The sequence below is a fragment of the Cervus canadensis genome, chromosome 10 (assembly GCF_019320065.1).
Source record: "Cervus canadensis isolate Bull #8, Minnesota chromosome 10, ASM1932006v1, whole genome shotgun sequence".
NCBI lineage: Eukaryota > Metazoa > Chordata > Mammalia > Artiodactyla > Cervidae > Cervus > Cervus canadensis.
In genome coordinates this window covers 37,654,685-37,671,151 of record NC_057395.1, presented here as the reverse complement: position 1 = coordinate 37,671,151, position 16,467 = coordinate 37,654,685, and the positions used below count along the sequence as shown (strand labels likewise).

The following is a 16,467-nucleotide window of genomic DNA, read 5'->3' as shown; positions in this document are numbered from 1 at the left end:
CTGTTTCTTAGGATAAAAATCAGGTGGTGACACAGTTGTAGATTTCTCCTTTGATTAGAATGATCATATAGCAATTTCATAGCTATGCCAGGACGGCAGGCATAACCCAGGACCAGCGCATACAGTTACCCGTCCTTTGAACTTGCCTTCACGGCTAACAGTCTGAACACAAACAATTAAATAGGCCATTGTCTTTTGGTTTTGTTTCTTTAGAGAGGCTGAAGGTTCTTAACCTACCTTTTAAAGGACTTGTGCTATTTCTGCTGCATTGAAGAAAAATTTTCATGAAACGATCAGACAATAAAATGTATAACCAAAAAGTGTGTATTCATCAAAAAGTGAAAAATCACATAAAACCTCATTGCCCACAGGCAACTATTTTTACCTTTTAAAATCTACCCATATAAATTATTAGATGATCTAACTTTTAACATAAAAGGGAACCTACTATACAAGCTGTTTAGTAAGCTGAGTTTTAGTCACATTAATTTTACTAATTTGTTAATATAATTAACAGTGAATATCTTTCCAGTCAATGAATGTTATTTTTAGTAGCTGCGTAGTTTTTCATTAGTTCAAAAAGTACTGGGATTTATTTAACCAGTCCCCTGTTTATGGACATTTGTTTCCAGTGCACTATAAATAGTACTATGTTAAAATTTGGTGCATGTATACATTTTTTATACTCATTTGATTATTTCATTAGAATTTATTCCTAGAAGTGAAATATGTATATTTTTTCAAGTGTCAGTCAATTTTCCATTTGTAAGGTTTAATAGATTTATGCAGTCTCCCAAAGGAGTGTGAGAATTCCTGTTTCATCATATCAGGGCTAACATGGGATATTAATGATTAAAATATTTTGCCAATCTGAAAGATTCAAAAGAGCATTTTGATTTACTATCCATTTTTGTGCTTATTGAACTTCCCTTGTGACTCAGCTGGTAAAGAATCTGCCTGCAATGCGGGAGACCTAGGTTCGATCCCTGGGTTGGGAAGATCCCCTGGAGAAGGGAAAGGCTACCCACTCCAGTATTCTGGCCTGGAGAATTTCATGGACTGTAGAGTCCATGGGGTCACAAAGAGTCAGACACAACTGAGCAACTTTCACTTTCTTGTCTGTGTTTATTAGTGAAGTTAAACATCTTTTAAAATGCTTATTATTTCTTATGTAAGTCGTTCTGTGCGGAATCTGATTTTCACAGCTCTCCGAAAGAGTACACGTCACAGCCTCTATTCAGTTCTTCTAATGTTCTGGTCAACATCACCATCTACTCAGAACTGGCTTCCACTTCTGTCAACTTTTCCATCCACTCTGACACCTAGTCTGGTTTATTTCATTTCTGAAACATTTCTCTAATACGTTCCTCTTTTCCATCTCCTCAACCACAGATCTAGATCAGGACCTTCTCTGGTTTTACTTTAGTTGACTCTTCACTGATAACAAAAGGCCACAGATACTGCTGCTATGTGAGGCAGAGCCCTGAGGCTAGAGGTCAAATTTCCCCAAGTCTCATAAAAGTCATTATTATGAGACTAGCTGGACTATTACTTACTGATCTTTGTATCTCTGGTGTCTGACGTATGGTAGGTATGTGATAAACAAAGGAGGAGAAGGGGATGACAGAGGATGAGATGGTTGGATGGCATCACCAACTCGATGGACGTGTATTTGAGCAAGCTCCAGGAGTGGGAAGGGACAGGGAAGCCTGGCATGTTGCAGTCCATGGGGAAGCAAAGAGTCAGACATGACTGAGTGGCTGAACTGAACTGAACTGAAACAAAGGATGGAATTACTTTTCTTATGTCTGATGACTCCCCTAGGTTGTTACCAGAAATCTCTCTGAAACACTAATATGATCATGGTCCTCTCTTCTTAAGAAATTTTGCTGACGCCCCGTTGACATAGCTGGGTTTCTCCATCTCAGTCCCTTTGACCCAGATAATTCTTTATTGAAGGACACTGTCCTGTGCATTGTAGGATGTTGGCAGCATCCCTGACCTCTACCTACATATGTCAGTGGCACCTTCTCCTTCGACCTTAGTGTAGCAACCCAAAGTGTCTCCAGACATTGTCATATGTTCCCTGGGAGTCAGGGGTGGTGTGCAAAACTGCCCCTGGTAGAGAACCACCAGCCTGGGGGAAAGTCAAACCTGAGTGCGGGTGTGATCTGGGCTCTGCTTCCTCTGTTGCTGCCTTACTGCCTGGCCTGAGCATCCTTGGACGAGCCGGTCCCTTAGCACCTGTGCAACTTCTCACTTGCTGCGTCTTCAGCATCTTAGCAGCAAGGAAGCCTGACTTCCACAACAGACAGACAGGGCACATCCACTCAAACATGAGAAATTTATTTCTGCTCACGTAACCCACTGTGGGGTTGGACATGCTGCTGAAGCAGCCTTCCACCTGTCAGTCCTTCAGATTCTAGACTAACCATGGACTTGCTCATAATTTGAATTCGCTCTGTCTTGATAGACAACTTCCAAGATGGGCTGGGGATCATCTCCAACCTACCTGAGGAAAGGTGGAAGAGAACCTTGGGTAGGAAGTGAAGATGTTTATGAATAAGATTGAAAGTGACCCAGGTCCCTCCCACTCTCATCCTATTGGCGGGAACTCAGTTACATGGCCACACTTCATTTGCAAGGGAGACTGGGAAATGTAGTCCAGCTGTGTCTGAGGATGAAGCAGATGGTGGATTTTCAGATCAGCCAGCACTCTGCCACAATCAGCTCTTTAGTTCAGCAAAACTATGGTTATCCTTGAGGGCTTCCCTGTGGTTCAGATGGTAAAGAATCTGCCTGCAATGCAGAAGATGCAGGTTCCATCCCTGGATTGGGAAGATCCCCTGGAGGAGGGCATGGCAACCCACTCCAGTATTCTTGCCTGGAGAATCCCATGGACAGAGGAGCCAGGTGGGGTACAGTCTATGGTGTTGGACATGGTTGAACGACTAACACTTTGAAGTCCTAGCTCAACCATCACTCCTAGAATTATGAATTCTGATCTCCCCATTATGACCTTATTTATACACTTTGTTTATACTAGTGTCCTAATAGTATGATTGGTATGGCATAAAAATCATTTTTTTCTCATTGATATCTAGGATGGTTCCTCATACGGTGGGCGTGTATCTGTTGAAAAAAATGAATAGATAATATTTAATTACATATTATTTCATGGGAATGGCTCACTGACTCACTGAGGGTTTTCTGTCTATTTTCTGATCTCTGTTCTAGGAATCTGGAATACTAGGACAATCATATCCCTAATACAAAGGTGAGACAAGGTTATTTACAATTTCTCAGCCTCACTTAAGGTCTCAGAAAGATGGAAGGAAGGTCTCTTTCTTCTAGGGCCTCCTCTCCAGAGGCCTCAGCCTCCCTGTGCTGTCCACAGATCACCTTTCTGCTGGCTTTCCCCCAACCTCCCTCTACCTACCCCCCAGTTCTTGGGGTTCAGTGACAATCCTCCCACCAGAGATTGTTAATTGTGAGGAATCATTGACGGATTCATTACTTATATTGGGAAAGAGTTTGGGATCTCTATTCTGAAAGGCCTACCATGTTTTTTTTTCAATCCACATTTGCAATTTGACATTTTCCCAAGGAAACAAAAGTAATAGTTAAAGGGAAAAAGGTGCCTACCATGTATAAATTCTAGACAGACTTTTTTACCAATGGGAATTCTGTGTCTTAGAAATAAACAAGTCTTCCTTTGAACACTGGCTCTGTAGTTGCCAAGGTAAACAGGAGTCAAGGTCTAGGTGCCTTTGATGCCTGTGTTCTTATTAACTAAACGGGGGTAAGAATAAAAGCATTGCTGCAATGAATGTTCAAGGGAATGAGCACCCATTTAAGGCTGTAACCAGGCCAGAATTTCCTTTCTAAGGCCAAGCAGAATCCAGTCCAAAAACATGAACACAACAAGAATGTTTCTGGTCATTTTTCTCAAATCCACCAGAGGGTTCCCCCTGAGTTTTCTGACACACTTAGCCTATATACTGTAGGACAAGGGAGCGTTTATGTAAAATGTCTACCCCCCGCCCCCAACACACACACACAACTTACTCTGACAATTCCAAGCCTCACTTTCTCCTCTGCTTGGGTTGACATCTGAGAAGGGAGACCACAATTGCATACCATTTTATAGATCTGCCTGATTAAAACCAGTTCTCTCTATAGGTCACATCGTGTATGAGACACACGGTTTTTGTCAAAAGACCAGCTACCAGCAGAAAGGGTTTTGATGCTATTGCTAGTAAGAAATTAGTAACTAGATCCTGGGTCTGTTTTAAGCCAAGTTTATAATTATACTGTTTCAGTGGTAAACCAGACCTTTGAGCCAAGGGTAATTTAGAAATTTGAGATCTGTATTCTTCCCCCTCTCTGTCTTTTACTGTTCATCTTTGCTGTCTCTCCATCTTCTGCCTTCAAACATATAATTTTCCTCCATTCCTTCTTCACCCCTGGCTCCTCGTTTCTGTGACCCTCTGTCACAAAAGGACAAAGGCTTCCTGTTCCCCCTTGTCCTCGGAGATCATGGGCAGCAGCCTTGGCTGTGTGTGCACACATCTCCTTCTGGGCCTGGATGCGGCTTGGTGACTGTGTTACCAGCTCAGGCTCCCAGTTTGCCCCTGGGATTGGAGGTGAACGTGGGGCTTTATCCTGTGTGTCCACCAGGTAACCTCTCTTGTCTAAGATTAGAACCACTCTGGAGCTGACATTCTCCAACTCTTGAGCTCTGTTTCTGTAAATTTTTTGCACTCAGAGCTCTTTTTCTCCTCTGTGTGTATACTTTCATTTAAAAAAAAATTAAATTTAATTAAAAAATAATTGAAGTGTAGTTAATTTACAATGTCATGTTAGTTTCAAGTGTACAGCAAAGTGATTAGTTGTATACCCACATATATATCTTCTTTTTCAGATTCTTTTCCATTGTAGATTATTCCAAGATCTTGAATATAGTTCCCTGTGTTATACAGTAGGTCCTTGTTGTTAATTTTTTTTATGTACAGTAGTGTGTATATGTTAATCCCCAATTTCTAATTTATCAGAGCTCTTCTGATATAGAAAGATTTATCAAATATTAAAATTGAAACCCAGGGCTTCCCTGGGGAAAATTTTATAGTCTCACTCAAGCTTACCATAGTATTCTATTTCCCCATCTCTCTCTTAACCCTCCTCTGTTTTTCCCCCCCTCTGGTGCAATTGTTTTTCTACTCTTTAAGCTATATTTTGGGATGGTTAAAAAAATTCTCTTAAGTAGACCTTGAAAGCCTAAAATTTTCATTTCAGCTGAAAGTCATCCAAACCATATGACTTTCAGTTGAGCATGCCTCCAGCTGGCCTCACACTGCCAAAGACACCCCTGCCCCCCGCCCCCCGCCCTCCCCGCCTCCTTTTGTTTTGTACCTGACGAAACTTCTTTAGAATCTGGCTGGAATTACACTGATCCGACCCAGAATCATTCAGGGATCACCACCACCAGGTTCCAGACCATTCTTTCACAGAGCTAGAGAGGTTCCCTTGTAAGCAAATTTGAATGTTTCTTCTCCAGAATTGCTTTCTTCTTTCTTTGTTTCTTTTCTTTACTCTTGCTCAGTCCACCTTTGCTCTCCTCCCAGGGAGCCTGGTTAACCACCCTGTGTCTCCCCGTCTCCCCATGTGTCTCTCTCTGTCTCTTGCCTGGCGCTAATCCTTGGCCGCCCATGGTACCGAGGGGCAGCGGGAATTTCCTTCAAGAGACAGCTGGTTTCCATTTCAGGAGTCTCAACATTGTGGCTGTGATGTGATTGTCTTTTCACCTCTAGGTTTGGTCTGACTCGCAGCTAAAACAAAGCTGTTTCCCTCGGCCTCCAGGGCCCCTGGCTGAGCTCCGCCGGCTGCAGGCCCTGCCCAGCACGTCCTGCCACTCAGATGTCACTGGCGTCCCTGTTGGCCACACACCCCCCACCCAGGGGAGAAATTAAGGCGATTTCACTGAGGCCCACTGGTGAGGAAAATTGGTTGATTGAGTTATGACTAAATGGCATTTCAAATCTTCTCATTATTCTGGGGGCAGGGAGTTCAGTTGGCAGGGCCCGAGTCCTCGCAGACAGATAAAGCCAGACAGGCCTCCTGTGAATGCAGAGGCTTGGAGGCTGTGCGGTGGACATGGACCACCAGGCCTAACTCAGCAGGGCTGCCGAACGCAACCAGTTCCTGCCTGTTTGAAGGGTAAACACTCCAGGATGTGAATGTGAATCCTGAGAGTGGATGCTTTGTCGAGAGTTGTGCTGGGGGTGGGGGTGGGGGGAGCAGCACAGAGTGCTAACAAATGAGGGGGCTGCTTCAAGTGCCCCCCACCCCCAACTTCTGCTCCCAGGCTGTCTCTCCTTGGGAAGTCCTGAGATAAGATCATTCATATTTTTTCTGTAAATCACTGAATCAAAGGGAAGCTTCCTTATCTGTATTGTCTGGATGCCTAATTGAAAGTGAAAGAAAGTGAAGTCGCTCAGTAGTGTCTGACTCTTTGCAACCCCATGGACTGTAGCCTACCAGGCTTCTCTGTCCATGGGATTTTCCAGGCAAGGGTACTGGAGTGGGTTGCTATTTCCTTCTCCAGGGGATCTTCCCGACCCAGGAATCAAACCCGGGTTTCCTGCATTGCAGGCAGACGCTTTACCCTCTGAGCCACCAGGGATGCTTAATTAGGTTGTATCTAAATATATTTATGAACCCTGATCATCTCAGCTACCACAGAGTCTTTTGCCTATATACACATGTATGTTATGTACACAGGCTTCCTAGGTGTCACTAGCAGTAAAGAACCCACCTGCCAATGCAGGAGACAGAAGAGATGAAGGTTCAGTCCCTGGGTTGGGAAGATCCCCTGGAGGAGGAAATGGCAACCCATTCCAGTATTCTTGCCTGGAGAATTCCATGGACAGAGGTGCCTGGCGGACTACGGTCCATGGGGTGGCAAAGAGTTGGACACAACTGAAGCAACTTAGCATTGATATACATGCACAGAACAAGTAGACAGGGAGATTATATGTGTACAGTCTCTCCATTTTGTGTATATAAAAATGAAATCTCCTTGCATATGTCATCTGCCAGCATCTTTAACCTGGCTCTGTAACATCTGTATGGTGGTGGACATGTCAGGTAATGTCTCTGCATCTGGTTTGTCCATCTGTAAAGTAAAAGAGTTGAACTAGCTGGTGTGTTTGGTGGGGAGGTGCTGATCTTGGGAGGTCTCAGCCTGCAGTGGTGTGAAGCAGGGTTTCGGTTCCGGCCAGAGATCGAGGTGGGGTTGCAGCAGTAAGGGAGCCGAATCCTAGCCACTCAACTGGTGATGAGTGATAAGGCCCTGACCCGTCAGCATTGCAGAAAAGAATCCCCACAAAGATGGGAAGTAGTGAAACAAAGTGTTTGTTAGGAGGATAAAGCATCTGCGGCTAGACACACGGCTGGACTTAGAGAGTTGCGCTCTAGTTTAAATCACTTATAAGGGACATTTCTTCCTGGTTTCCTTCAGCCAATCATTTTGACCTGCCTGGTTCTGAGTCCGTGTTTGGTATATCTCAGGGTCCTTCCATGTGTACGTGCATCTCTCAGCCAAGATGGTTCCCAGTGAAGAGGGCTATGGGTAGGATGACATCACTTACTTTGGGGTAGGTGCCCCCTCCCTCTTTGACCTCCAAGGAGTTTTCTTGTTGGGAAGGTTTCCTTGACTTTGAGAATCAGAAGTATGTGGTCTCTTATCTGAGCAGAGCCCAGTCTCCTCTCTTGATTGTCCTGTTACTGATATTTTAGAGTTTCAGTCTACAGGGAATGAACTCAAATTGCTTACCCCTGGGGGGTCCATCTACCTCCTGCCTCCTTCCTTTTGATTCATACAGATCCAGGGACGAAGCGACATGCTGGGATGTCACAGGAGTCACCCAGTTCCCAAGGCTGAGCTCTAACATTGCATGATTCTCATAGTTTTAGGTGGTTTTGTTGGGAGGAGGATCCACATGCTTTCAAGTTCTGAGAGAGAAGATAGGACTTACTTGGCTGTATAAACAAGACCCGGCCAGGTGGGTTACCTGTCTTCCTGGAGACCTAGACTGGCCTGCTGGGTTCCAGGCCATGAACAGACCTCATCCAACTTGGCTTTAACGAGACATTGGACTCTGTCTTGGGCAACATGCTTATCAATAAGCCTCAGTGGAGGGCCCTTCGCCTCACCCCCAGATTGCTGTGGCACTCACCCCAGCTCATCATCGACATCTTTAGAGACACCGCTGCCAGCTCAGATGTCTTCAATGTCACTCTCTTCTGTAAAATCCAAGAGTGGCCTCTCCATTGCTGTTCTGAAGGTGTCGAAAGCCCTCAGCTTAGCATTCAGCTTCGCTGGGTTTTCAGCCATCCTTTCCTTCCAGCTTTATCTCTAGGAGTCTCCTATAGATCCATCTTTCCAGTGAGAGAGTCTTTTAATTGTTCTGTTCCTTGCTGTGACACCCCACCACCCCACCACCCACCGCCATCCCACATTTGCTCTGGGTTAGGCTTTTGTGTGGCAGACCTGGAAGACTTCTTATACAAAACCGATGTCTTCTCTTCCCCCATCCTAATCTGCCTTTTGAGCCCCAGATCAGGACTTGCCTCCTTCACTGAGGGCTCCCTGGTGGGTTTGTGGCAAGGGAATGCACCTTCCTCTGACTTTTCAAGTCATCCTTAGTCTGCATGACACTGTCTGCCCTTTTTCTTTCTAGCCTGGGCAGTTCACAGCCCTCCTGGAGGAGCCAGATAGAACTTGGACGGTGTCAGAGGAACCCAAGAGGGTGATATGAAGCTGGAGACCCAGGTGAAGGGGCTGGCTTAGAAGAAGCAGAGACACTTCATTTGAAGGAGAAAAAGTAGAAGGTAACTTCACAAGAATCTAAGTTTATGATGAAGTATCCATCTGCATGTCCATGGTTGAGGGTAGATAGACACGGTATGCCCATGGAGGCAGGGAAATTTCCTCCATGGCGGGTGCCTTTCAGGCTCGTGAGAATGCTGCAACCTGAGGTTGGACCAAAGGCAGAAATCAGAAAACATGCCCCACTCTCATGGTTCATTGTAGCCCGAAGACTTAAAGCTTTTAAAATGTCAGACAGATATTTGACTTGAGAGAGTGAAAATTTAAAAAGTAAATGAAAAACATACTTGTATTTAGAAATCAATTTTATAATCCCATGAAAACTTTCCTATGTTTCTCTTAATCAAGCCTGGAAATGAAAGTAATCTTAACATTTGCTTGCTTAACAGATCTGTGTGACTGTTTAGCTATTTATGGAATTTGTTGTAAAAACAGAGAAGGAGAGCTATCAATACTTGACAAAGTTAAGCAGTCTGGCCAAAAGAGAGATCCTTTTTATTATTGGAAATCACTCTTCTTTTGACTTGGGTTTTTCTCTGGCTTAACTCTCAGGTATGTGACAGTCTTGTAACTGAAGGGTAAGCTGGGTTTCGAGTGTCATTTCACACTGTGTCCCCCCTCCTTTTCCACTGCTTGTCCCCAGTCAAGACTCATTGACCTAAATTCTCCATCTCTGTCAGGGGTCCTTCTAACGCATCTTACTGGAGTTTTCTCCATCTCGATTACTGTGCCTCTTTTTTATGGGGAACTCTCCTCTGAGATCAAAGCTAATTTATAGCAATTTATGGGAAACAAAGGAAGTAGGCGAGGATGCGAAGTCATTTTAAGGGAAGAGGGATCTGAAGAGGTGAATATGTGGGAAGATCTGGTCTCTGCTGTAAGAACTGAGGCAGGACTCAGCTCCCAGGTGTGGGAGGGAGGGACATGAGACTGCTCTGTGGTACGTGGTCTCTTCATTCAGTCTCATAAGCCGTCCTCAGAGCTGACTGTGTCTCTGAGTCGCCTGGGCTCCTTTGGAAGGTTGCAGACACCTGGGCCCTTTCTCAGGCGATTTAACAAGTCCCCAGTGAGTCCTATACATCTGTAGTTTAAAGCAGGTGTCTTGAGGCTCAAATAGCACCGACGATCATTGACCCAGGCCCAAGAATATTTATTACAAGTTCCGAATCTGTTCCTCTTTCCTTCAAATACATTTATATCCCCCCCCCACCCCCAGGGCTCTAAGACAAGAATCTGGTTCATCCCAACTCTAGGGTATTCACTAGTGAAGAACAAAGGGGAAATTCACAAAAATGAGAAAGTTTCAGAAATAAGACTACATAAATTATTTTGGAGACAATTTTCCCTTCTTAACAATTTTCAGAAGGATCTTGGGAGTAACACACACACACACAGTCAGGGAAGTGAGTAAACAGGAAAGAAAAGATTGACTTTTATTACTTGCTGGTTTAAACTTAAATTTGTTTTTCTTTATATTTTGACTCCCCCCTTTCTTTCTCCCTTAGAACTGTATCAAGCTATTTTCAGGAAGGAGAAGTGGTTGCTTTGGCAAGGGGGTGGGGGAGATGAAAAGCATGACATCACCATGCTATTTTGAAAGAGAGAGAAATAGGCCAGTTTTAGGTCAGCTTAGTTTGGTTCTGTGTGTGTAGGAGCTGAATTGTGTCTTTTACGAATTCAGCTTCCCTTGGGACTGCAGCTCTTCACGGGAAGGATAATATTTATTTAGAGCTAATTTGTAAACTTCATTTTCAGTTTAAGGTCTGGAACCTAAACGGTTATTCTGCTCTTCCAGGCGGTAACACAGACTCTGTGAGCATTTCAAAGGGGGTCGGCTTTGCTGGCTTCTTCCCACGCGCCCCGGTCTCCCCCAGCCCCCAACTGTCTGCTCGATTTTAGGTCAACCTGGGGTCTATCAGCTTGGAAAGCAAATCCTTAACCTGGACTTTTTGCTGCTGATAAGGGCTGTGTGGATGGCAAAGAGGCAACTTACTCATTTCTTTAGAATTTGCAGTGGAATCTTTTCTTGCTTGGAGTTGTTGTCAGCAACTCCTATTTTCCCAGAGAGGTTTTGAAATGTTCCCTCTGATCGTTAATGTGTTTATAACATTTCTCAAATGGAACTCCACACTCCTAACAAACATTCAGCTTTTTGAAAGGGTTCACCGCACCTTTTCTACCCCTGGAGATAAAAAAACACGTCTGTGCAGAGCATGGAAAAGGCCGCCCAATGATGGCTGAAACGTTGCTTTCTAAGCAAACTCAGATATCATCATTTTCTTGTTAAGAGCAGCATTTTACTCCGAGGTTCCTAGCCTATTTCTGGGTCTGATAGATGGTTCCTTTTTGGCCGCCTGGAGATAAGCCCGGGTCAAGGAAACAGCTTGCACTTGTCTCTTCAAGTCTAGCTCGGCCTCGCCGTATCGTTTCATGATTTCCTTTCTTGTTATCTTCAAACATTCCCTCAGAGCTGAGCTTGACAAGAACAGGAAGGTTGGCAAAGGTCTGGCAGGGAGGTTGTTTTTCTTCGTGGAGGAAAATGGACCCTTTCCTTTCCCCGCCCCCATCCCACCCTCTCTTTTATGGCCGCCTCCTGGCCCTCTGCAAAGCTGATGGAAAAAAGCTAAGAACGCCTCCTTCCCTCTTTATAGGAGGGTCTGTAAGAGGTTCCTAATCAGCTCACTGTCAGCCTGTTTCCTCTGATCAGCTTAAATAGGTCCACTTGAAGTTCACAACTGCCAAAGCGGGCGTTCAGATGGAAAGCAAGGGGCACCATAGGAGCAGTTAGGCACGTCCACCCGAGATTATCCAGGAGACTGTAATCCTGGGGAAAGTGCTGGGTCCTCAAACCCTTTCCTCTTGATTAAATAAGCATTTCCCCACTCAGAGGACAAGGCCTGCCAGTCCACAAGTTGATTCCTTTTCTCTTTCTACCTCCCCTCTCCCCACACTAAAATGTAAATTTGATGCCTGTGTCCTTAGCAGGAGCCCGTCCTAACCATCTTGGTACGAGTGAACCTTTTAACCTCTCGTGGACGGCTTTCTGTCTAACTTTGTACAGAAACAAAAAGCCCAAACAAAAGCAGGACACGTTATCTCAGGCCGACGGGGATGTGGGGGCAGGAAGTCGGGGTTTCTGCCCTGTGGCCCCCAGGTCCTCTGCTGAGATTTTCCTTCTCTGTGTTCAGAAAAGAACGGCTTTGTTAACCATTAGCCACTGACAAGAGTGTGTCCATTTCAGCAAAATTAATAAGAGATAGCATTTTTCTTCCTTCTAAATGGCCCATGTCAGTAATTAACATCGCCTTTCATTACTCAACTTGAAAGCTGCCTTCCCCGGCCCCCCTGACCTCGCCCCGGCTTTGTTAAACTGTGGCCTCCAGCCTGTGAGAGACCTAAACGCAGAAAAAGCACATTGTCGGGGGGGGACCCTCACCGAGGTGCCTTGAAAGAATCACTCCACAAATATTTATTGGGTGCCCACTGCGTGGAGCTACCAAACTGAATCAGACAGGGGCCCTTGTGGGAAGGAGACAGCGAGCAGGGATAAAGGGTTGTTTAAAAATCACAGCAGATACTGGAATTGTCACAAACCAGAGGAGACCCAGTGAGGAGGGGAACCCTGGCTCAGACATGACCCAGGCGGGGGTGTTCTGGGGGAGCTGATATTGGAAGGGAACATTCCAATATTGAAGGTCTTTGTATTTAAAAAGGATGATCTTGCCTTGCACTTTTTTTTTTTTTTAGAAAGAAGAGACAAGAGTACTTTCATAGTGAATATGTAAGTTGAGGGCTCAGGAGAGAATTTTTCCCTCTTTAGGTGGATTGTTTCCCGATCTTTGTAGCCAATCAGCTATTGACATTTTAATAACTGCACTGCTCCTAATTTAGTCAACTCCCCCCAAAGTGTATTAAGTATATTCCTGTCATTTTTCTCCATCAGATCTGTGTTCCAGGAGGATTCTTGGTCACAGAGCTGGTTGTGTTAAGCTTGGAGATGAGTTAAGATATACTTTACATATTTTGTTCACATCTTTCACCATGCATTCCATGCTTAAAAGAACCACCAAGCAAAATTCAAATGCTCTGTAAAGGGGGATGGGCTGAAAAATTATGGGGCATCAAGGGATGGGATCTAATTGCATCTATGATGGTGAAGGTTTTTAATGGTTTATGGAGAAGTAAAAGTGGCATGTTCTCGTTGTTGTGAAGAACAAGAATAAATATATATGTTGAGAAGTATGGGATAGAAGACTCAACACTGAAATCTTACCAGTGGTTATTTTTTTAGTAGCATTTTATTTATTTTAATTAATTAATGTATTTTTGGTTGTGCTGGGTCTTCCTTGCTGCATCGGCTTTTCTCTAGTTGTGGTGCGAGGGCTTCTCATCTCGGTGGCGCCTCTTGTTATGGAACACAGGCTCTAGGGCATGTGGGCTTCAGTAGTTGCAGCGTGTGGGCTCTGTCGTTGCAGCTTGCAGACTCTATGGAGTGCAGGCTCAGCAGTTGTGGCACATGGACTTAGTCGCTCTGCAGTGTGTGTGATTTTCCTGGACCAGGGATCGAACTCATGTCCTCTGCACTCGCAGGCAGATTCTTTACCACTGAGCCACTAGAGAAGCCCAGTAGTGGTTACTGATGGCTGCTGAAAATGAGAAATGATTTAAATTTCTTTTCCTTGTAACTTTCAATGTTTTCCAAAATGGTGTGTGTACATTACTTTTGTAGTCAAGTGAAATGCTCTTGAAGAATGAAGATGCTAAAGGGAAAAAGGACTTTATTATGGTGAGAGGACGAACATGACTAGGAGGTCATTCTCCCTTCTCAAGCCACTTTGGTCCTGTCATCAGCTGTAAAAAAAAAAAAAAAGAGAGAGAGAGAAAAGCATACCCATGCAGCAATCAGAACCAAACACAGGAGGTTTTAAGTAATAATGCACAGCATTCAATAAACCCCATGGAAACATTCTCCTTTACCTACTTGAGTTGAAAATTTGAGAGTTAATTCTTTTAGAAATTTTTGTAGTGAAAGAACCACTTCTGTCTCTTTCCTATGGAATTTAGATCTAGTAGACTGCAGGTTCTGAATTACTCAAGGGTCAAAAATCTCTTGCAGAGGCTGGCCTGATCACTTTTTCTGGGAGGCGGGTAAATCCTTTGTTATTGTTCTCTTGTTCAAGCCCAATGATATAAAAATCTAAAAACCAGTTATTCATCTAGCGACGTCCTTCACAAATGCACAACAATGAACCTCTTTATTTTTATCTATTATTTTGCAATTTTCTTTTACTCAAGTTACACACATCAGGTAAGCTTATTTATTTCACCGTTGGTGGTAATAAGTGTGCAGAGTGTCTCTAAGTAGGATGCTGCTGTCTGCAGGTCTGGGAGCAGAGCAAATAGCTGGGCTTCTTATTCAAATCCTGTGTCTGATCATTTGCAATAGAAAAGCCTACTTGGGAGGGTATTGGGTGTGGATGGTGGGGCTGGCGACTGGGTAGGGAAGGCAGAGAAATGGAAAAAATGCAAAACTGTAGTTTAAGTTCAAGTGGGTTCCCAGCTGCTTTTGGCATTTTGTATCATTGGAGCCTCACAACTTGAAGAGCCCCTAAATCAGAGCAACAACCCCGCCCGGGGGGACCCTCCTCCGCAACTGAGACGTCGCTCGACGTCTGAGTCACTCAAAATTGTGGGGCCAAAACATATAAACAGAACAAGAGTAGCCGTTTGCCCGGAGCACGCAACTTTAAAACTGTTTTGAGTCTTTGAGACAGGGTTCCTCCCTTTTCTCCTTACAAACATTCAGAAAAATAAAAAAAAGAAGCTCCAGGAGATGCTGTCTTTGTGATGAAAGATTTCAGGACCCCGTCTGCCCTTTGTGGCTTGATAACAATCTAGCTGCTGGCAGAGAAGGGGACGAGGAACAGCTCACAACAGAGAGGCTGGTCGTCTGCACAGAGGCTGCTCCGTCTCCCCGAACCCCGGATGGGGGCGGGTGGAAGGGGCGGAACTGAGCTGAGTGACCTTGCCCTTGGGAGTCTCAGGAGTTCAAAGGAAAAGTCCTTTTCAAGTCTGTTTTCCACCAGCTGGTGTCCTAGATGCTTTAGAAACACTTCCTCCTCTTCTATCTGTGCCTGGTTTCTCAAGAGATCAAGTCATTTATAGCAAATACAAATTAGAAACATAAAGAGCAAACTCTGCGTCAGGTACGTGGGGAGAAAAGAATCAGAGCAAGGAAGTCGCTGTGGCTGACTGAGTAAATTAACTCTGAACTTTCTGGCAAGAAATGCAGAAAAAAAGCCAGTGGGAGGAAGATGCGGGGCGTAATTCTGGTTTCTTATGAGGAAATGGGCCAGCAGGGCCTTTCCTATCCCCAGGAATGAAGAAGCTTTTCCTGTGTAACTTTGTATAGAAGACTCTAAAACTGGGGTTGAAAATGCTGTCAAGGAGGCTTTCTAACCATTTTGCTTTTCCTTTAAACTTTCTGGCCTATGTATCCACTTGCTTTGGTTATTAAAATTTATCCATTGATATTTCATTCTGGAGCTTTTCCTACAGAGGTGAACAATGCTGATAAGTTAATTCAACAGGGAGGCCAGGAGACTCAGGAGGTAAACCGATGCCTTAAGCCAGGGATGCCTGAGGCGGAGAAACTGTTGGCTACGGACCACCAACGCCAGCAGCCAATAGGATTTTCTGAATGAGGCAAGCGCACTGCTCTGGCCAATCACATACTCTTGTTACCTTTGCCGCACCATCTTTGTATAAGTCTTCTGGCTCGCGGTTAGTGGAGTGCTCCAAACCCCTGCTGGTTTGGCCACCCTATTATAATTGATTTTTGCTTGAATAATCTCTAAAGAGTTTTGATATGCTCCAGTTTATTTATTTATTGTCTTTTCTAGTTTATTTCATAGTGTATAATTCGCAATGCTATGGCTTTCAAACATTTTGCTGCAATTAACACACATGCACACATATAGTAAACACACATGTACTGACATGGAGATATGCATACTTATATCTCACTATATATAAATACAAGGTCTTAGAAAACAGTGGAAATGGCAACCCACTCCAGTATTCTTGCCTGGAGAATCCCATGGATGGCAGAGCCTAGCGGGTTGCAGTCCATGGGGTCACAAAGAGTCGGACACAACTTCACTTTCACCTTTTCTATAGTAGGTGCAGTCTGATATTTCCTATTCTACTATATCTCACTTAATTCTGTTTCATTTTTTAAAGCTGTATGTATTTCACAACATTAGTTCGAAAACTGGTGTTTAAATACTATTACATATCTCGTGCGCGTTAGTCACTCAGTTGTGCCCGACTCTTTGAGACCCCATGGGCTGTAGCCCTCCAAGCCCCTCTGCCCATGGGATTTCCCAGGCAAGAATACTGAAACGGGTTGCCGGTTTCTTCTCCAGGGCAGTTTATCTTTTAACAATACAAAAATCAACAATTTGTATACCTACAGTAGAGTTAGGATTGCAGGGTGCCCCCCTTAGTGAGCATTTAACAAATACTTGCTGGATGAATGGATGAGAAATTAGTAATCCAATGTGCTATCAATAAAC

General features: G+C 44.3%; 1 long non-coding RNA gene across 6 annotated transcripts in view; it reads left to right on the top strand.

The window, feature by feature from the left end:
* Positions 1-16,467, top strand: part of LOC122448581 — a 110,034-nt gene that overhangs the window by 61,745 nt on the left and 31,822 nt on the right. For 3 of the 6 annotated variants that reach the window (XR_006271674.1, XR_006271673.1, XR_006271672.1), the window contains exons 1-3: positions 4,382-4,680; positions 5,811-5,992; positions 8,742-8,892. This is a non-coding gene — a long non-coding RNA (uncharacterized LOC122448581). Of the gene's footprint in view, positions 1-3,237; positions 3,278-4,381; positions 4,681-5,810; positions 5,993-8,741; positions 8,893-16,467 lie in introns of those variants that run through there. The other 3 variants (XR_006271677.1, XR_006271675.1, XR_006271676.1) reach the window with 2 other exon arrangements.